At 50.0% G+C, this 22,147-nt stretch overlaps 1 protein-coding gene across 8 annotated transcripts in view; it reads right to left on the bottom strand.

The window, feature by feature from the left end:
- Positions 1-22,147, bottom strand: part of ATP2B2 (ATPase plasma membrane Ca2+ transporting 2) — a 354,644-nt gene that overhangs the window by 270,247 nt on the left and 62,250 nt on the right. For 7 of the 8 annotated variants that reach the window (XM_082415648.1, XM_082415644.1, XM_082415652.1 and 4 more), the window contains exon 2: positions 9,912-9,956. The exons of the other annotated variant lie outside the window; for it this stretch is intronic. The gene's annotated coding sequence lies outside the window, so the exon portion shown is untranslated. The remainder of the gene's footprint in view (positions 1-9,911; positions 9,957-22,147) is intronic. 8 annotated transcript variants of the gene reach the window in all.

Consider the following 22,147-nt stretch of genomic DNA (forward strand, 5'->3'; position numbering starts at 1 on the left):
CCTCCATCCTCCCAAACCCACACGGCACCCTGGGTCTCATCCCTTTCCCATGTCCTCTTTTGCCCTCCCTCCCTCCCTCCCTCTCTCCCTCCCTCCCTCCCTCTCTCCCTCCCCTACATAAAAAGATTTAGGGAGGAGAAATAATAACACCTGCCAGCCTCATAGATCCAACTGCCTCCTCCCCATCTCCACCTGGATGTCTAATGAGCGTCTGAGAGTCAACATGCCCCAAACACTACCCTTCATTCCCCCACCAAACCTACTACTCCCAGGCCCCACCCCTGCTCTCCCTTCTTCTGCTGGTCTTAGTAAATGGCACCAGCATCCACCCTGTTGTATCATAAAGAATTGAACTGCTTTTTGTCCCTGGTTCCTGGGAAGGAGACTACAAATTCTTGGAATTTCCCAAGAGATAGTGGTGTCTTTGCTGTTCCTGAGACCCTGGGACCACACCTGAGTTTATGCTAATGTGCTGAGTCAGGATGGGGGCTGGCCACCAAAAAGACCAACCAGGGGAGTAGAGGGTTGGGGCTTATGAGCCAGCCCTGCCTCCAGGGAGGGGGAGGGATCGAGATGCAGTTTAATCATGATTGTCCTATGTATCTCTTCATTTGGCTGGTCTTGACCTGGATCCCTTATAATAAAACTGTAATTGTAAGTATAGCACTTTCCTGAGTTCTGAGTCATTCTAGTGAATTACTAAAGCAGACGGGTTGTAGGAACCCCCCCCCCAATTTGTAACCAGCCCATTAGAAGTACGGTAGCCTGGGGACGCATCTGAGGTGGGGATGGTTTTGTTGGGAACCGTGTCGTTTATCTCATAGGGTCTGTGCTAACTCTGGGTGGTCAGTGCCAGGTTTGAACGTCAGCACCCCAGCAGTGTCAGAATTACCCCCGCACGCCAAGAGTCACCCATGATTCCTCTCCTTCTCTCTTCCCCCATATCCAATAAAAGAGCGAGTCCAATCAGCTCAGCCTTCCCATCTGTTCAGCACACGGCCACTTCTCCCCACCCCCACTGTACCGACCCGGTCCAGCCGCCAGCATCTCTCACCTGAATTATTGCCGCGGAAGCCTCTTCCTCGATCTCCCTGCTTCCCCCCTTGCCTCCTGCCGCCTACGCTCCACAGAGCAGCCAGGGGGCTGCAAGTCGGCCACGTGCCCCTGCTCGAAACCTTGAAGCTGCCCCCATCCGTCCTGGAGTTAAGGCAGAGTCCTTGCCATCTGCCCTCACTTCCCTCCCTGACCTCAGCGGCCACCACGTGCTCCCCTGCTCTGTCCATTTGGCCACACTGGCTTCGCCACGCCCCCAGACAAGCTTCGGCCTGCCTCAGGACTTTCCCTTTATCTGGAATGTTCTCGTTCCTTTCATTCAGTCTGAAAGGTCACCTCCTCAGAGAGGCCTTCCGTGACCACCTTGTGTAAAACTGCCCCACCCCCAGTCCCTCCCCACCACCTCCTCTCACCGGCTTCACTTTCCCCAATAGCCTGGACTGTCTAACAGACGGCAGTTTTGTTGTTGACTGTCCATCTCCCTTAGTGCAGCGGCAGCGCTTGAGGGCAGGGGCCACGTCTGTTTTGTTTGCTGCTGTCTTCCCAGTATTTGACTCAATAAATAGTTGTCAAATGAATGAATAAATAGGTGCCACCAAGAAAACTGGTCAGATGCTGAGAAGGGTATTGTACCAATGATGGTGTGTTTCATTGAATCTTTTGCTTTGCAGCTGGTTGTAATAAAGATGTATTTACATGGATGTGGAAGGAACCACAATAGGGCGGTACAATAGTTCAAACAGTTTGAGTGAAAGATAAAAAATGTTTTGTTGGGCTTCCCTGGTGGTGCAGTGGTTGAGAGTCTGCCTGCTAATGCAGGGGACACGGGTTCGAGCCCTGGTCTGGGAAGATCCCACATGCCGCGGAGCGGCTGGGCCCGTGAGCCACAATTGCTGAGCCTGCACGTCTGGAGCCTGTGCTCCGTAGCGGGAGAGGCCACGAGAGTGAGAGGCCCGTGCACCGCGATGAAGAGTGGCCCCCGCTTGCCACAACTAGAGAAAGCCCTCACACAGAAACGAAGACCCAACCCAGCCATAAATAAAATAAATAAATAAATAAATTAATTAATTAAAAAAAAAAATGTTTTGTTGGTAGGTAACCAACAGATGCTCTGAAAGCAAAATGTGCCAGGTCATTTACTTCAAAAGTTACTGAGAGATTAAAGACAAAAAAGGCAATTGAGAAAAATTCATTGAATGTGGAATCTCCTAACTTGGGTTTTGGTCTTGTTTTTCTCATTTCCAAGTTGTGTGACTTTGGACAAGTGGCATCCTCCCCCTGAGCCTCAGTTTTGTTATCTGTAGAATGGGGTGGATGCTAATAATGCCTCCTGGCCTGTGTCCCAGTGTCGCTGTGAGGGTCCCGTGAGAGGCAGATGGAAGCAGGCCTGTCGGACGTTACTCAGTTTACTGCTGTGCTAACATCCACCAGGGTAGGAGTCCCAGGACATTTCCCAGGAAAGATGCTGAGGGAAGAGATTTTGCTGAATTAGAAGAAAATGCTAAACCAAGTTGTCATGCATGGTGGGACTGTCCCCTCCACAACTCTGAAATCCCGGGCACAGTCCTGGGTCCCAGCCTGCGCCCTGATACAGGGCCGCAGGCAGGCGGTCTCTCCACCTCCCTGGACCTTGAGGTCCCTGTGTGCCGACTGCCGAGGCCACTGTGAATCAGAGTCCCTCTGAGGGGCTGGCAGTTGGACTGTTGGAGCTCGGTGTGGGGTGAGAGTTTGGTAAAGGCACCCCCAAATATCTCTGGGAGTGTCCTCCTATCTGCCCTTGCCTAAATCCCAAACCTGGAGTCACCTGTGACTCTCCTCCTTCCTGCCCACATCTTGACTGCCATTCTCTGCTGTTTACTTCCTGTCACCCACAGGCACCATCGAGTCCAGGTTACTGCCATTTCTCACCAGGCCAAGTGCATCAGCCTCCTAACTGGTCCCCCTCCTGCTCCTGGCCATCTATTCACTCCAAGGCAGCAGCCAGAGCAGTCCTTTAAAAACACAAGTCTGTTCCCATCACTCCCTGACTATAACCCTCCAATAGATTCCTGATATTCTTAGGCTAAGATCCAAACCCTCCTGACAACAGTGGCCTTATGATGCTGTCCTCCTGCCTTCACCTCTGACCTTTCATCTCACCAGCCTCGCCCCCCTGCTCTTTTTTTTTTTGAAATTTTGAATTTATATATATACATATACTTTAATTTTTATTGGAGTATAGTTGATTTACAATGTTGTGTTAGTCTCAGGTGTACAGCAAAGTGAATCAGTTATACATATACACATATCCACTCTTTTTTAGATTCTTTGTCCGTACAGGCCATTACAGAGTACTGAGTAAAGTTCCCTGTGCTAAACAGTAGGTCCTTATCAGTTATCTATTTTATATATAGTAGTGTGTATATCTCAATCCCAATCTCCCAATTTATCCCTCCCCACCCCTTACCCCCGGTAACTGTAAGTTTGTTTTCTACATCTGTAACTCTATTTCTGTTTTGTAGATAAGTTCATTTGTACCCCTTTTTTATATTCCACATATTGAACTTAAAAGCGTTTGCACAGCAAAGGAAACCATAAAGAAAATGAAAAGACAGCCCTCAGAATGGGAGAAACTATTTGCAAATGAAGCAATTAACAAGGGATTAATCTCCAAAATATACAAATAGCTCATGCAGCTCAATATCAAAAAAACAAACAATCCAATGAAAAAATGGGCAGAGGATCTAGATAGACATTTCTCCAAAGAAGGCATGAAGATGGCTAAAAAGCACATGAAAAGATGCTCAACATCACCTCACACCAGTCAGAATGGCCATCATCAAAAAGTCTACAAACAATAAATGCTGGAGAGGGTGTGGAGAAAAGGAAATCCTCCTACACTGTTGGTGGGAATGTAAACTGGTACAGCCACTATGGAGAACAGTATGGAGGTTCCTTAAAAAACTAAAAATAGAGCTACCATCTGATCCAGCAATCCCACTCCTGGGCATATATCTGGAGAAATCCATAATTCGAAAAGATATATGTACCACAATATTCATTGCAGCACTATTTATAAGACCCAGGACATAAAAGCAACCTAAATGTCCATCAACAGAGGAATGGATAAAGAAGATGTGGTACATATATACAATGGAATATTACTCAGCCATGAAAAAAGAATGAAATAATGCCATTGCAGCAACATGGATGGACCTAGAGATCGTCATCCGGAGTGAAGTAAGTCAGACAGAGAAAGACAAATATCATATGATATCGCTTATATGTAGAACCCCTTGTTCTTTGTATTCTAGTAATGCTCAGCTTCTGTGTTTCTAATACTTCTTGTTCACCACAGGACCTCTGCAGTCTGTGCCTTTGCAGGAATACATTTTCCCCTTATTTGGGCTTCCCTTTTCCTCACCTTCATATTGGTCCATCATCTAACATCTATGACCTGGTCAAGTAGATGCATTCTCACACACCCTCCAATTTCTTTAATAAGCACTTCCTCAAGGAAGTGCATCTTGATTCCATCACCCCTACCCCACCATTAGGCTCTCACAGCAGATTGGGCTTCATAGCACTCATTGCATTATAATTATTACTTTATTATCTGTTTCCCCCATTAGGCTGTAAGCTCCATGAGGAAGGGACCATGTCTGCCTTGCTCACTCCTCTCTCACCAGAGCCACACTCATAATCGGAGATTGATAACTAATAAAATTGTCACCCTGGAATCATTTGGGAATTATGCTCCACCTACCTCTGCAGCTTACATCTAAATCACTGATTTCCTTTACATCACCAACCTCAACCCACGGACACTTGCTGAGGACCAACTTCTCAGCCCAGTGAGGCCTGGCAACAAACAGGGAGGTGTGCAGACAGGTCCCCATGATGTGGTATGCCAGTGCTCTAATGGGGGGCAGCCCGAGAGGAGGAGTGACTGCCTGGCAGGTCAAGAAAAGCTTCCAGGCAGAGGGGCTCCATGAATGGGGCCTTACAGGATGCTTAGGAGTTTGCCAGGTTGGGGGTGGACTAGAGAGAACGGCATGCACAAAAGGCCCAGATAAATAAACAGCACTAACAACATCTCCCAAGTCTCCTCTGGAGTTTTATTTCCAGAACTTAGATCTAGACCCTCATCACAGTACTTCTGCAAAGCCTCCTAACTAGATTTTTCTGCCACTTTGTTCTCATTTTAGCTCAAGAACCTGCTATAGCTCCCTACTACCCTCTAGCTTAAACCTAAGGTGCCTGCCTGCCATTGGATGCCTGCCTCAGCCTCTCCCTGCCTCTCTCACTCTCAGGGACATTCTTGCTCATGACTCTCTGACATAATCAGCTTTGCTTCTACCAAATTCAATGATCACCGCCTTCCACACCCGACTCGCTTATCCTATTCCTTCTCCCCACCGTTGATTTTATAAATCAATATCACTTTCAAGTGGACACTAAGAAAAATTATTTTTTTGAATTTGAATTTGAGTGTTCAGAAGCCCATTTGAATGATTTAATTGCTTATAGCTAAGTCACTGCTTCTTACTGCAGTAGACATGCTTGACAGTTTCTTAGTAAAATTAATTTTTGTGGGTTGAACGCTTCCTCTGACCCTGAACAGGTAGATGGGCTCAGCTAGGAATGGTCGTACTTCTGCTTCCAGGTCTTGGAGAGGTGAGGTGTTACCCAGAGCCCTGCTTGCATTCGGGGTCTACATCACACCTCACCAGGGGCCCATAAAGGCGAGGGCAATGTCCTCTCCATCTACAGTCCCTGCTCCCACTCCAGCTTCAAGCTCAGTGCTCTGCAAAGTGAAGGCCTGAGTCACCAGGAATAAGCTGCCCCTATTATGAGATGAGTTGTGACCCCAAAACTCATATGATGAAGCCCTAACCCCCCAGTACTTCATAATGTTACTGTATTTGGAGATACAGTCTTTAAAGAGGTGATTAAGGTAAATGAGGTCATATGAGTGGGCCCTAATCCAATATGACTGGTGTCCTTATACGAAGGGGAGATTAGGACACAGACAACACAGAGGAAGACCACATGAGGATCCAGGGAGAAGTCGGCCGTCTACACACCACGGAGAGAGGCCCCCGAAGAAAGCAACCCTGCTGACACCTTGATCTTGGACTTCCAGCCTCTAGAGCGGTATGAAAATAAATGTCTGTTGTTTAAGCTCCCCAGTCTGTGGTATGTTATGGTGGCCCCAGCAGACTAATCCAGCCCCCAAAGCTGGTTCTCCCAGAACCACAGTTCTGGGGACGGAAGAAAGACGACGTGACATCGACATTGGCTTTGGGTAAAAAAAAAAGATGTTTTGAGAAAAAGAGCCCTTCAGAATGAAGTGCCAACATAACAATTCTTCTTTTATGGCTGACTGGCAAAATGTACACACACACATACATATTGGTGGGGGCAGAAAATTTCTTCTTAACTGTAACTACCCTTTGTGATTATATAAACAGTAAACATGCCATGGTGGGAAATTCAGAAAATTCCAAAAAGCACAAATTAAAAATGTCACCTGTTATCCTCCCCCATTCCTGTTTCTCCAATTTTTTCTCTCCTTCTCATTCTCTCTCTCTCCTCTCTCTTCTACCTTGCTTACTTATATTCCTTTCCACATTTTTTTTAATGCACTTAGAATTAATTTTGGCAAACTGCTTTTTCTCTTAACAATGAAATATGACCATTTTCCCCTATATTATTAAAAATTCATCTCAGATGCCATATTCACTGGCTGCCCAGAATCTTCCACGGTCTGCATGTGCCGTGATGGGTCTCCCCATCCCCTGCTGTTTCTATTTTTAACTAATATAAACAATGCTGTGATAAATACCCCTGTAGATAAATCTTGGTATACATCTTGTGCTATTTCCTCAGGGCAAATTTCCTAGAAGTGAAATAACTGGTTACTCACATTTTTAAAGTGGAAATTTTTAAAAACTCTTAAAACTTTCTAGTAGGTTATATCACTTTTAGGGGTGTAACAACTTCTAACCACACATATTAAAAGCTCCCAAGAGTTTATGTTGTAATTTTAGACATCTTAAAAAAACGAAAGAGAAAAATAAGAAAGAAAGAGCAGAGAAAACCTAGGTTATCTGGCTATAAACATAAGAAAGTGGCATCCATCTCTGACTTAGGAAGGGAAGGGGAGGAGCTGTCCCGGCTGTATTTACAGCACTCTGTGGAGTGGGTACCCATTTTACAGATGAGGAAACTGAGGCACAGAAAGATTAGAGTCACTCACTTGTTCAAGGCTATGCACAGCTAGGGAATGAAACAGTCAGAACTGAAATTCAGGTTTGCCTGGCTCCAAAAACCAAGGGTCTTACTATTATGCCACACAGGCCTAGGGCAGGGTCTGTGGGAGATGGTCTCAACTCAGGCATGAGCAGCTGGGCAGGACATCTCCAGGGCCACTCCCAGCCCTGGTGTCCTGTTCTGCCTTTCTATCTGGCAATGTCAGGCACCGGGTGTGCGGGGCTGGGAGGAGGCAGGGTGTGTCCCAGGGGTGCAGGAGCCTGCAAGGCCCACATGCCCCCACCAGGTGATGGTCAACATGCCCACCTGGCCGTTGCCCATCTGGATCACAATTCTCATTGCTGCATTGACTTTATTAGAAAAGCCACACTGGTGTGACAGCCTAGAGAAGGATGCAGGAATGTGAGTGTCAAAGCAAACATGTATATGGATAAAAGCAGGAAGGATTAAAAAAAAACCACCCCCAAACACCTGTGGCAATAAGGAAGTAAAATTGTGAATAAATTGTTCCCTGCACTTTCCAACCTTTTAAAAAAGTGATGTTTTTACAGGATTATAGTGGGAAAAACAAGGTCTTTGAAGTCACATGGACCTGGGTTCCAATCCTGCTTCTCCCTAGATGTGTGACCTTGGGTGAGTCACTTCACTTCTCTAAGCCTCAGTCTCCTCACCTGCAGAATGGGGATAAGCATTCCGTCTTGTTCTCAGGATGAACTGAAGCGAGAGATTCCCACCACACCCTTCGCACCTTTCCTACACATGGCAGGGACTCAGCAAATACCAGTTGCCACGCACATTAATGCCTTGCTGAGGCCTGGAAATGCAGAGGGAAGGCGACAGGGCCCCGCTCTGGGAGGAGCTGAGCAGGGAGAGGAAGGGGCAATTGTATCCTGAGGTGAGAAGCACCTTGACGGAGGGAACAACCAAGCCCACGTTATTTTTGGAAAATGGTCATGATCTGGCTTCCTAACTCACGACCACAGCAAAAGCAGAGGAGGAGGCCACGCCACCTTCGACAGAGCTTTAATCCTTCCTCACTATCACCTTTTACTTCTCCATCAAAACTTACCTGCCCATGTCTTGGTTCCCCAAACCCTGCTATCTGCTAATGGCTAACCTGGTCAGAGAAGTTCTGCAGTAGACATGCGTGCCCAGGGCTTCCTAGACCACTCCAGATAGCGTTTGGAAAAAAACAATGCAAGCAACATAGGCTTATTACATAAAACTCGGAAAACACCGAAAATCCAAATTGCCCATTCTCTTGTAACTAACCTACAGATGACATCTGGACAGAAGCTTTCAAAGCTACCTCATCCTTTCCCGAGGAGTGACGCAGATGGTGGCAGGGAGTGGGTGTTGGGTGGAGAAGCCTCTCTCCTATCAAACGCCCTGGAGTGACTGCTGATTCCACCCAGGCGTGGAGCCAGCTCCCCACACTCACACCCCGTGAAAGGACAGTTTCTCTGATTTTCCGATTTCTCCGAGGTTGCTAGGGAAGCGGCAGCCCAGGGCCATTGGCAGAACTCCCAGGCAGTCCCCCAGGCAAAGGGGCTGTGTCTCTGAATGTTTGTAAACGGATGGACAAACAGTCATGAAGCTCTGGGACAGTCCTCTGTGGGCTCCCAGGCCCTCGTTCCGTCCCAGGCCCCACCCAGGCTCAGGCAGGGCCCTCCGCACAGGGCTCCCTCTTCTCAAGTCCCCAAGTCAATAATACTCCTCAGTGTGGCTGAACTCAGTCAGACACAAATTGAAAAATAATCTGACAGCATTAAAAGATACTCAAGCGTGAATGACTGAAATGATAGCCATGTGACCCACCCGGGAACGTTGCTCTTTATCTCAAAACAACATTGGCTGGGACTTCCCTGGTGACGCAGTGGTTAAGAATCCACCTGCCAATGCAGGGGACATGGGTTCGAGCCCTGGTCTGGGAAGATCCCACATGCCGTGGAGCAACTAAGCCCATGCACCACAACTACTGAGCCTGCGCTCTAGAGCCCGCGACCCACAACTACTGAGCCCACACGCCTAGAGCCCATGCTCCGCAACAAAGAGAAGTGACCGCAATGAGAAGCCCGTGCACTGCAACGAAGAATAACCCCAACTAGTTCTCGCCGCAACTAGAGAAAGCCGGCGCGCAGCAACGAAGACCCAATGCATCCAAAAAAAAAAAAAAAGAAAGAAAGAAAGAAAAGAACAAAGACATTGACTAACCCAAGCACACCTCTGTTTCAGTGGAATATTGCAGCAAGGTAAAGTGGCAACGTACAGGCTCTGTGGGGACAGGGAAGGGAGAAGATCACACCTGCAGCAAATGTGTCCAAACCTCCGTTTTACATCTGCTTCTTGCTTCCTTTTCCTCCCCGGCTACTCACAGGTCCACAGGGTTTGGGGAGTGGCGGCCCAGAGCCTTGGTGTCAGGAAGGCGTTAGGGAGGCTGGGGCAGTCCGGGCAGTCGGGGTGGGGAGGGGAGGGGTGGTTGACTGTACAGAGAGGTGGTTTGCAAACCAGGTGTTTCCTAATCGGGGCCATCGACGGCGCTGAAGTGTAGGTGGGGATTCTGAGCCCCCCAGGTGAACCAGGGGTCTTGGTCTCACACTCACCTGTCTCCTGGGCTGCTCTCAGTCTGCTTTCCAGGTGTGAGAAACCTACAAGCAGAGATCAGAAACGCCTGTCAGAGGGGCTTGTATTTTCTGGTGGCCAGGGATGTGGATCTGGCTGTTTAAAATTTAATACTTGAACTGATCCCAGTATTTAGAAACCGAGGGATTGCACACGTAAAAGCTGGCTTTCTGACTCCTCCGGGGAGAGCTGCATCTCTGGGCCACGTGCAAATTGGACAGTGATGGGCTGGAGCTGCGCGGGGCTGTCCCTCTAGGCCCGCGGATGCTCCCCAATCCCACCCATCTGCCCCCTGGGTGCTGGAGTGAGCAGTCCTGCTCCGGCGTCTGATGCGCGACCTGCACAGCCCAGGCTGCTCCCTCTCGGCCCTGCCAGGCTCCCTCCCTCACCCCTCCCTTCTCTGCTCCAGATACACAAACTGAGAATTCCGGGGAGAGAACGCCAGGCCCGTCCCTTGGAATAATCAAGGGTGAGAAGACTGAGTCAGACTCCAGGCAAAGATTGGGTCAGGGGCCCTGCCACCCCGTCTCCAGGGTCCCTTTCCAGTATCTCTGCTCTGTAGCTCTTGGGGGCTGAATCAGGTAGTGTCCTGAGGGTTTAATAAAGGACCTCTTGACAAAGATGTGAGCAGGAGTGGTGCAGTTCCCCAGTAAGAGCAAAAGTGGCGGTTCCGTTGCTACCATCCCTAATCTGGAAGGGGGTGGGAGGAAGAAATAGTTTCCAGACCCAGGCACACGGTGGGCTGCATGGGAAGACTCCTGATAGGAGTTGTCACCTGTGGGCAAGGCATGCAGCCAGCCCAAGGTGACCCCGAGAGGGACAGCTGGGAGACTAAATACCCCAACATCTCCCCCACCCCTCACTCTACAGCTTGCCAGGGCTCCCCATTGGCCAAGGCCAACAGGAAGCTGGAAGGGGAGGGACTGAACGGATGCAGCCCTACAGGTCCCCTCCCGGAACAGGGCGGGGTGGAGAAGGGCAGACAGTGGGTCTCCAGGGGTGAACGGCAGGTGTCCAGTGCAGCGGCCCTGCCTCCCGTGCCCCATTCATCCACTGGATCCGCACCCCTCAGGCCCTAAGCCAAGGCCGACCAGGTCCTTCAAGGTGTCAGAAGCTCAGTTCCACTCCAATAACTATTGGCCCCCATCCTTCCAAAGCCTCTCTGTTCTGCTCACCTGGCCTCAGCCTGAGTCTTCTGCCCCATCCTCCAGCTACCCCTCTCCTCCAGCACCTGGAGCCCCATCCGTGGGGCCCTGAGCTTACCTCGCCACCCCCGCCTATTCTCTGCCACTGGACACCCGTCAAATTCCTCTCACCACGGAGCCAGGTTGTCCCCTTCCCAGAAAGACAGCCCGGCCCAGGGTTCACAGAGGTCTGGGAGCAGAGCTACAGGGAATCCAGAGGCACGAGGCTGACACAGAGCAGTCACGGGGAAAGCCGCCAGCTGGGAAAAACAAAGCCTGACAAGAGGCAGCCAGGTGCAGGGTTTCGTGGAACCCAGAGCTGGAAGTGACCTGGGAGATCACCTGCTCTGGCACCTGCTCTATACAGATGGGGAAACTGAGGCCAGGAGAAGTGGGGGAGGCTTGCACCAGCCACACAGCCAGAAAGTGGCAGAGCCAGTGTCCTGTTGGCCTGCCAGGCTGTCCCTGCCTCCTGGCCTGGGACACACGAGGACCCGGCTGAGTCAGGAGACCGGTGTCAGGTTCAGTTTTCTCAATAATGGTTTTACTAATAAGCACCAACATTAAGGGGTCCTGGTTCATCCTCTCCTCATCCCAAATCTGTGAGGCCGGTACTGTAATGATGCTACAGATAAGGAAGATGAGTCCCAGAGGAGTTACCCAACACGCCTTAGACCAGCACGGCAAGCGAGTTCTGTAGCAGGGGCAACAACATTGATGACAATAATAATAACGAGCACTGCCGACGAGGATGCTTCCTCCAAACTGGCCCCATGCTTAGGTCCTCACACACATTAGCCCATGAAGTGTCTTGTTGTTGGGAGTTTTTAATGAACTTTTTCCACTTGGTTAGAATGTGGAGGGTATATATATCAGCTTTACTGAAACATAATTGACATATACCATTATGTGAGTGTAAGGTGTAGGTGTCATTTGATATACTTATATATTGCAAAGTGATGATCACTGTAGCATTAGCTAATACCTGCATCACGTCACATAATTACCATTTCTTTTTTGCGCTGAGAACATTTAAGAGCTGCTCTCTTAGCAACTTTCCAGTGTATATATCCCATAGTTTTAATCGGACAGGACTAGCTATGGGTTATTTAGATGACTCCTGACTATTTAGTTTCCACACACTCATTTTCTGACCCTCTGTGGGCCTCTCCCTGACATTTCAGCCTGTATGAGGCAGAAAGCAGAATCGGCCACCTGTCACGCCCAGTACCCTTCCGTGATGTTCAAGGGGCCTCCCCAGGCTCGGCTGGGCCCACCTGCTGCTCACCTGAGGCCCTGAACTCACACACACGGTGGCAAGGGCCCAGGCTGTGCACAGCCAGGCCTGCCTCATCGGCGGTGCCCTGTCTTCTCCAACAGGGGCTGCTGGGATGAAAGACTGATGAGCAATCTGTCCTCGCTGGCAAATTTTTAATTCTGGAAGAAAGGAGACCCCGGCCCCTGGCCCAGCCAGCACTGCAGGGAGGGTGCTGCTTGGGTGTCACCACTGTTAACATTTTATCCACACTGACAACAGCTATGAACCCTGCGTCCACGTTTTTCTGTCCGTAAATGAAGGTGAAAGGCTAAGATGAGGGGTGATTGGCGGGAAAACCACCAGACCCCCGGCATGGAACGTTCTGAAGTGACATGAGGGTGAGTGAGACTAGGTCTCCAGAAGGCCTGGGGCAAGGCTGGGCACAGGGGTAGGGGGTATGGGAAGCTGAAGGCCATGCCAGCTGTCAGTCAACGACTCTTGCCCTTCTAAATTGCAGGTGACTGCACCTTGCTCCCTGGATCCTCTAACGGTAAACCAGCCGAGACAGGGCTGAGCTTGGAGCATGGTCCCTGGGTGGGGGCCCCAACCCCCAGGCTTCAGGTCACTGCTCCAGGAGAGCAGGAAGCCTGCGGGATTATCCACAACTCAACTCCATCTGATTTCACAAGCCAGCCCATAAAGAGAAATGAAGGCCTGAGTTAAAAATCTTCACTTCATCTTTACTGGCCCATGTTCTCGAGCAAGTCACTTCAACCTCCTGTGCCTCAGTTTTCTCCTCCATAAAATGGGAATAGAAATAGCCACTGGAGAGGGCAGTGATGAAGATAAACTGAGAGGATGCAGGGAAAGCATGGAGGGCTATGCCCGGCATACAGTGAGCTCTTGATAAACATTAACCATAACAAGGAAGAAGGAACCACCAGCTCTGCTCGCAAATGACTTATAAACTAGTGGGGATCTCACACTGGCTGAGAACAAAACTCACAAGGAAGATGAAGTAAGGGTAAAACGACACTACAAAACACCTGGAATGAGAACTTGGGGTGTGGGGGATCATTTTGATTTAGAGGTGGCAATCAGGGGAGGCTCCCCAGAAGAGGGGACCCAGAAAATACACCTCCAAGTGCCTCCATCCTTTGTGAGTTCAGGGACTAATCTCTGGTGGGAGGCCTTCCCCATCCTGAAGTCCCCTTTCAGCAAATTGGGCATCGATGAGGTTACAGTGAGTACTGCTTCTCAGTAACACCACTGTTTAGCCAATAAAGTCACGAATCATTGGCTCCCAGGGGCCCCAGACTTTCTTCCAGGAATCTTCCCAGGATTGCTTCAGCCCATGTGGATTCCATGCTTCTCACGTGGCACTAGCAGCCAAAGCCCAAACCACATGCCCTAAACAGCCTGCTTGCAGGGGAGGAGCCCTGGGTTCTAGTCCCAGATCGGCCCTCTGCTTCCTGTGAGATGTTGGCCAAGTGCCAGCCACTCTCTGCACTACAGTTTCCCTATCTGTGCCCAGGGGATGGACTAAATTAGAATCCCCCTGAATAAGCTCTGGGAAGCACTAGCCTTTTGAGAGGCTGCTTAGAGGGGACCATGGTTCATGCTGTAGCCCCTGCCACCCTTGTAGATTTTACAAAGCAATGAACACATCAGGCTCTGATAAGTCCTGAAACATAGAAACCGGCTTAGTTTTGCTTGACCCAGCATTTCCCAAACTAACTTGACTTTCAAACTTTTGGGGGGGAGTAATGTCTATTAACACCCATAAAACTAGTATTCCTCAGAACCCACTTTGGGAATGCTGGCCTCAAAGATCTCTCAGGTACCTTCCTGCTCTGTCAATAAGGGGATTCAATAAGAGTCTGGGGTGTGGAATTTCACCCTCGGGGTAATTTTTCCAAAACGTCTCTGCTGCATTTCTGGCCAAGATGGGAGGGTGCCCTCCTCCAGCTCCCACGGCAGGTGCCGTGTCTGGATCTCCGTCACAGCCATCCTTGCCCTGCAATGGTGGGTGTGTCTCTTCCCACAATGGACCATAAGCTCTTGAGGGACGGACCGTGTCTGGACACTGGTGTGTCCACGGGCTTGACACACTCAGGGGCTGAAACACACACACACACAGTGTGTGCTCAATAAATATGTTTAGGTACGATGTTTAAAATATTTTACACGGGGCATGTACCAAGAGGCACACAAGCTATAAATAACCTACAGGTGCTTGTCAGTTGAACACCAGCCTGGTGGAATGAATGAATGAAAGAACGACAAGACCTGCAGGAGAGAACATAACTATTAACTAGAGAGAAAAAGCACTTTCTAATGCAAAGCCCAGTGCTATGTTTTTAACATTTTTTCCCCTTCTGGGTTTTCCCGGCTTGGCTATTCAGATGTGGGTATGGGGGCTGGGTGCTACGAAGATGACCCTCCCCTCCAGCGCCCCAGGCGGGAGCCAAGGCCAGAGGAGAAAGTGGGCTTTTCTGTGTCCTCAAAAGAGCTGGCAGTAGGTTCAGCATTTCAAATATCCTTCTGAAATCTGAATCCAAACTGGAACATTTTTTTGAGTAAATAATACCCTTGAAGTCTGTTCAGGGCACCACAGCCCCCTGAACTTCAGAGGCGGGGCGGCACAGGGAGCCGTCAGAGCACAGCGCACCCCAAAGCCAGGTCTCCTGGCTCCCCCAGGCTGCCTGCCTTCCGGGGGCAAGAAGAGTGGGGGCATTTCAGACCCTGGAGTATCCAAGAGACATTTTTCTCTGATCAGACCTGCTAATGACACAGGGAGATTCTGGAAGGCCATGCCCTGGGGGCCCTACAGGGTCATGGGCTTTGGGGGCCCTGGGTCAAGGGTGGGGGCGGGGTGGAGACGGAGTGGAGGAGTCTGGTGGCCGAAGGTAAGATTAGAACGGGTCAGGGTCCTCTCCGAGTGACGGTCAGCACCTGACGCCGTGGAGCTAGCGGATGGCAAGGCTTCAGATTTCCATATTGGTTTCTCTCCGCCATCAGGATTTGAAGCAGATACCACCCGGTTTGAGTTACAGAATCCGGCTCACGGCTTCCTGACCCTTGCCTTCTGGGAGGCTTGCAGAGGTGTGAGTTCTCAGGAGGGGCCAGGCCCGGGGCACATCCAAAGGGTGCAGGAGAGAGTGGCCAGGACAGAGCCAGGACAGCAGGGCTCCACTGGTGGGAAGCAATGTCCACCTCAATTTAACCAGCAGTTTGCCTTTTTTTTTTTTAATGGTTACTTTCTATTCATAACTGCTGTTACCATTTTTTTCCATTTATGGTAGCAATAAGGTTTCATTTTGATTTTTAAAAAAGTGAGCTCATTTGAATAAAAACACAAAGTACTTTTCAGGACAGGTGACCTCATCTACAGGTGAGGAGGAGGCATGAGAATGACTGGAATCTGGGAAACTCTCATCTAGCCCAACCTGCCCACATCACAGATGCGTACACGGAGTCCAGAGGGGAGGGGTCTTCCCCAAGCACACACAGCCAGTTGATAGCAAGAGTCGGGATGAAGGTCTCAGGGTCGGGGTCTTTCTGTTGGGCCATCTCTTCTTTGTGAAGCCAGGCTGTGAAGCTCCCCCTAGTGTGGTCCTCACGGTGCAGGGGAAACGTGGCCTCACAGACCTGCTGCCTCCAGGGTACTGGGGGCTCTGCAGAGGCCGGACCTGAGCCATATTCATCTCTGTACCCCACAGAGCCAGTCACAGAATTGGTGTTCAGTAAGAATCTGGTAAAAGGAATGGATGGGGGGATGGATGGGTAGATGGATGGATGGATGGGTGGGTGGATGGATGGTTGGAGAGACAGGTAAGTGGATAGATGAAGATGCAGAAGGAGAAAGAAGGGGATGGACGGAGACATTAATGAACAAATTATGTGGCTGATGACTTAGGCTCTCCCCCCCAACTTCACCCATCCAAGGGTATTTTCATTCTGTTAGAGAACTAGCAGAAATTTCTCTAAGACAAAAGAATTCATGGTGAAATTTCAGATACCATGACAGACTGGGAGAGACAAAGAACCTTCCCCAGTCCCCATTTCACCAGTGAGACCTCGAGACAAAAGTGAGTGACACTGCTCAGGGAGCCCAGAGCCTCAGCTTCTCATTTTGCTTTTGAAACTTACTCTATGACCCTGGAAGAATTCGTTCCCTTTCCTGGCCCTCACTTTTCTCATGCATAAAATGGGGGGGCGGGAGGTGAGTCACACGAGTCCCGCTATCTCAGCATCCTAGGACCAACCCCCCGCCTCGTCCTCCGCCCAAGACCTATCAGAAGCCAAAGCCTCTCCAAGCATGTCCAATGCTGCCAGTAGGCACTGAATCCTTCAGTCAGACTTGTCTTTTCTAAGAGGTGAGCACCTTTCTGCAAAGTGACGTGCTGAGGGCAGCCAGCCAAGCAAGAGCCCCAAGAACAGATCAGCAATGGGCTCCATCTTGCTGTGCCTTTGGAAGCAGCGTATATAAAGAAGAAAACATCAGAAAGGCTGGTGACATGAGGTCAAGTCCTCCATCCCCTAAATGATGCATCCCTTCACATATAAAACTGTCATGCACAGGGTGTGGACAAACCAAAGGTGGGAAGACAAGGGAGGGGCGGGAGGGAGAGGCTCAGAGCACAGGCCCCTGGGTCAGCCAGGCCTGGGTGCAAATCCTGCCCCTGCCCCTTCTTAGCTGTGTGACCTTAGGCCAGTCTCTCTGAGCCTCACCATCGTTTTCTTCCAGCGTGGGGCACATACTAGCTCGCCACTTCATTGCGCGGTTGTGAGTCAAAGAAGATAATCCATGTGCATGGCTGGGCTCCGCAGATGCTTGCTCACCATCCTCCCAGAACTGCAGGGGAGAGCCTGGGTCGTGTCCAGTAGGATTTTCCCCAATGGGCTGCATGGGGATGGCTGTTTGCTCAAATGCTAAGTGTTTATTGAGCACCTAGACATGCCAGGCCCTCTGCTCTGCTCTGGGGACTCAGTGGTGAACTAAGGAAGCCCTAGTGTCGAACCTCGTGGAGTTTAAAGTCTAGGGGAAGAGATGGGGAGATGGTCATTTATGAAATGGTCACTCCAATGAATGTGAAATGTCACTGAGACAGGTTCTATAAAGGGGAAAGTGGGGTAGAGTGGGGGCTACGTCACAGGGCCCCCTTTGTCCTGGGGCAAGGGTCATCAGGGAAGTGACTTCAGCTGAGACCTGAAGGGTGTGCAGGCTGTGAACAGGTAAAGGTGCTGGAGGTGGGGAGTGGGTAATGGGAATAGGGAGAGAGGTTTAGCAAGTGCAAAGGCCCTGTGGCAGGAGGGACACAATGTATTCAAGGATCTGGGAGGAAGCCAGTGGGGCTGGAGCAGACAGCAAGAGGCAGCGTGGTATCAAATGAAGCTGGAGACGTAGGCAGGAGCCTGACTGCCCAGTGACTTGTGGGCCACGGGCAGGGCTTTGGGTTTTTCCCTGGGAAAAATGGGAAGCCATTAAAGGGCAGAAAGTGGAAGGGTGAGGAGTCCAGTTACTGCGATGTGGAGAATGGATGTACGGAACCCAGAGGGGAGGCTAGGAGCAGTAAGGCAGCCATGCGTCTGTCCAGGCAAGATGGCCAGACTGCTTGGTGGCCACAGAATGGACATCAGCCAGGAACAGCCCTCATCCAAGCCTTGGCAAATGACTAATATGCAGGGAAGTGGTGCCTGTGAGGTCCACTAGGACATCCCCTGTCCCGTTTCAGTGAGGTCTCTTAAAGGCCCTAAAGCTCGATCTCAGCCCCGAGGAACAAGGCAGGCCCTCCCCAGAGTCCTCAGTGCAGGATGACTTCCCTGGAGCAGGATGTCCATGTGATAGTTAAGGTAATGCTTATCCACAGACTTTACAGTTTACAACCACCCTTCACAGCCTTTATCACATTTGATCCTCACAACCGCTGTCAAGCTGGGAGAACTCCAAATCCAACCTCTTTCCTGACTCCCTTTTGAAGAATAAAAACCATAATAATGATAATAACTATTGCTATACAGTTGATTCTTATTATTAGTGGTAGTTATGTTCTATAAAATCTCGACAAACACTGAATTAGTGAATACTGAAACACTGCTCCTAGCGGAAATACAGGGATAGGTTCCTGTGAGCCTCAACTGACAACATTTTCATCAACTGATCCATACATAACCTTGTTTTATGTGTGTTTCTGTATAAAGACACCTGATTTAGTATCTACTGTTGATTCGTTAACATTGAACTCACGCCTGAATGAAGCTCATCTGACACACGTATTTTCTTCATAAGACACATCACAGCCTTCCTGGCTTAGGAACACTAGACAGCACTTCAGCACCGTGCGTGGGGGCCACTTAAAACAGCAAAATCACCAACAAAAAGTGCAAAAACGTGAAAAACATGGCACCAAGTAGACCACCAGGAAGCACACTTGTTGACACATGAGAGCTGAAACGAGAAAGCAGAGTGACACCCTGTTCAACCTCAGCGGGGAACTTTCACATTGGGTGACTCAAAGTTTTCACCGCTTTGCACATATCTGCAAATGACTGCAAAAGCACCGTGAGTACTGATTTGGGGGTTACAAATAAAATTTAGTTAGTAGGCAAATTTAATAAGTAACATGGAATCTGAGAAGCAAGAGGATCCACTGTGTGCGTCCACGTCACGCCGGGCCCTCTGGGCGCTGGGGGCGCAGAGCCCGCTCTCCCTGCCAGGCATTGTGCAGCCTCACCACCCTGTGATGGTTACTTTGCAGAGGATCCACTGTGTGCGTCCACGCCACGCCGGGCCCTCTGGGCGCTGGGGGCACAGAGCCCGCTCTCCCAGGGCTGACCCTTCATTTGCAGAGTACGTGCTGCCTGCCAGGCATCGTGCAGCCTCACCACCCTGTGATGGTTACTTTGCAGAGGAGATGGAGAGCTTTGGCTGCCGGTGGAGGGTCCCACAGCAGGGAAGTGGCCCAGCAGGGATGTTAACCAGGGATGAGCCCTCTGGAGCCCAGTTCCGCACCCCTAAGCTTCATCTGCACGCCCTCATTCTAAAAACTGTTTTTACATCAGGTTTCTTAAAACCCTGATTCATTTCCGCCTTCCTGCCAAGTAAGCAGTTCAGCTCACAAACTATATTAATCCCTGGCATAAATTCATTTAAACAAAATATTGCCAAGCAACGCAAAGGCAGAAATCCTCTTACGACCCACATGGGTATCGATGCTTTGCGTTGAGGGAGGGCTGAGCCTCTTAGTGCTGGACCGTCAACACACCCAAATCCTGGAGCAAAGAGTCCAGGCAGGGCCAGAGGACAGGCCTAAGGGACACGGCCCGCCCCCAGGACAGAACGACCACTCGCCATGGTGGGGGGCAGGCACAGCTCTCCGCCTGACAGTTTCATGGGATCTTCATAGAAAAGGGAGGGCAATGCTTAAGGGCTGGACACTTTTTAGTGAAAACCAGCTTTATGATCCTGACTATTTAACTCCCCCAAATGCCAAATCCTGCATTTAAGACTTTCTAAAGCACTTTCACATCCATGGCTGGCTCCACTTTCCTCCAGCTGAGACGTAGGTGGTGGTATTAGCCCAGTTGAGAGACGAGGAAAGCGAGGCTCAGGGGAGGGGAATCCCTTGCCCGATGTCACACAGCCAGGCAGGAGGCAGAGCGGGGATTTGATCCCATGCCTTTTGTCTCCCAAGGCACAGTCTTTCAACCGCTTCCTCAGGTAGAGAAAGGACGGCTTCTTCCTCTGGGTTGGTCGATTCCGAACTGGAACTTGTGTTTCAGAAGCAGAAAAGGGGAAGTACATAGTTGTGCACACAGACCCTCTCCCACATGGGTCGGTTTTGCAGCCCAGCCCTGCCACCTACCAGCTGCACGTCCTGGAGCAAGTTACTGATTCTCTCTGTGTCTCAGTTTCCTTATCTGGAAATCTCTAAAGTAGTATCTGCCACAGAGAGTGGTTACAAGGATTAAATGAGTCAATATTTGCAAAGTGCTTAGCGTAGAGTTTGCCACTTAGTAAGTGCGATGCAAATGTTTATTAAAATTGAACAAAATTAACCTAGGTATAAATCAGAAGGGGAAAGCATTTGCCAAATCTGTTGTTACCCAAAATTTTCTAATTCAGTTGAACTCCATGTTTATTTGCTGCAATTAACACTACTATTAACAGCCACGTAGTAAGTCCATCTTTCCTACCTATAGCAACTTCAGGTAGGAACAGAGTTATGCTACAACTCTGCATGTAAATATTACTAAACCCGTTTTATAGATGAAGACTCCTGAGGCTCAGAGAGGTGAAGTGACTTGCCCGAGGTCACATAACTGGTAAGTGGCAGAGCCAGGATTCAAATCCAGCAAAAAGACCTGTGCCTCCCATCTGATCAGTGGTGCCTAAGCTCCTGCTAACTGAGACAGGCTCCTGGAGGCCCAGGCTTTGGGAGAGAAGGTCGTTGCCAAGGGGCTGCTGTGGACACAGTGGGACAGACCATGCAGAGTGGACCCCACTCCTGCCCCCAGAAGAGAACTCTGGGCTCCATACACCCCTTGCAAAACAGGCCCTGCCTCCTTTAACAAGAGGCATTGGGTCCCCTGCATTCTGGCAGGAAGGAGCAAAAGCGGCTCCATGTCAAATACAACGTCAGGATTAAAATTCAGAAGGTGGCAGAAGAATTAACATGACTTGATGTCAATTTCCCAATCTGTTTGTTATAGAAGTTTCAGGAGGGCTGTATTTCTCACCCTAAGTGGTTTGCGCCCAAAGCTAAAATATTGTCCCATATCCAGAAGAGAGAAGGGACTTTGAAGTTAATGTGAAGCAGGCCCATGAGGTCCCTCGCTTGGATCAGGAGACTCGGGTTTGAGGCCTGGCTCGGTCACTATCTTGCTGTGTGACCTCAGGAAAAGCCTCTCCTCTGTGTCTCATGAGCAGTGGGCAGTGGCCAAAGGCTATATCCAGTCTGGAGACGATTTTTTGTTGTTGGCATGGAGACAGATTTAAAAATTAGGAAACTTACATATAAAAGTGCAGATTTCTGGATTTTCTTGAAAATGGGAATATCTGGCTCCTGGATCTCACCTTCCCACAAAGTGAACTATTGGATGGCATGAGTGTGACTGTTCCCTTGGAGGCACCGAAGTCCCCACTATTCCTCACTGCTTACACCCACCTCCCCCCACCCTCCTGCAACCTGGCATCAGTCTGGCCCTGGGGACATTTGAGTTTGCCATCCATGTAGTCAGTATCCTTTGTGGGTCCTGTAAGCATGAACATTTACTGGTTTCAAGAGTGTCCCTCCATGTTAGCTGTCATTGTTCTGAGGACCTGTGGGAACAGGGACCTTGCCTCCTCGCCCTGGTTACCCCAGGGCCCAGCACACGGCAGGTGCATCACAATTTTTTGATGAAACAGACTTCTGAGACAAAGTTGACTGTGGAACGAGCCCTGAATGAAGTGGGAGAGCCTGGCCTTGAGCTCTACCCTGCCACAGAGGGACATCTGACATGGAGGGGGCCCTGCCCTTCTCCTGGGCTTCTCTTTTCACCTCTAAAGAGGATGGGCCAGCTCTGCCAGGCCCCCTGCAGGAGCTTTTGGCGTGAGGCTCTGCCCTCTGCCAACATGCAAATTGCTCCACTCTTTCTAGGACTGAGCTTCACAGAACTTTCTCGAGGGACAGGTTTGCTAGGGAAGCCCCATCACATAGGGAGTCAGGGCTCACAGGTCTGAGCTGGGTGCCAGGGAGACACGGCAGCATGTTACTCAGCTCGAGGCTGT

The sequence above is a fragment of the Balaenoptera physalus genome, assembly GCF_965194825.1.
Source record: "Balaenoptera physalus genome assembly, chromosome: 11".
Lineage (NCBI taxonomy): Eukaryota > Metazoa > Chordata > Mammalia > Artiodactyla > Balaenopteridae > Balaenoptera > Balaenoptera physalus.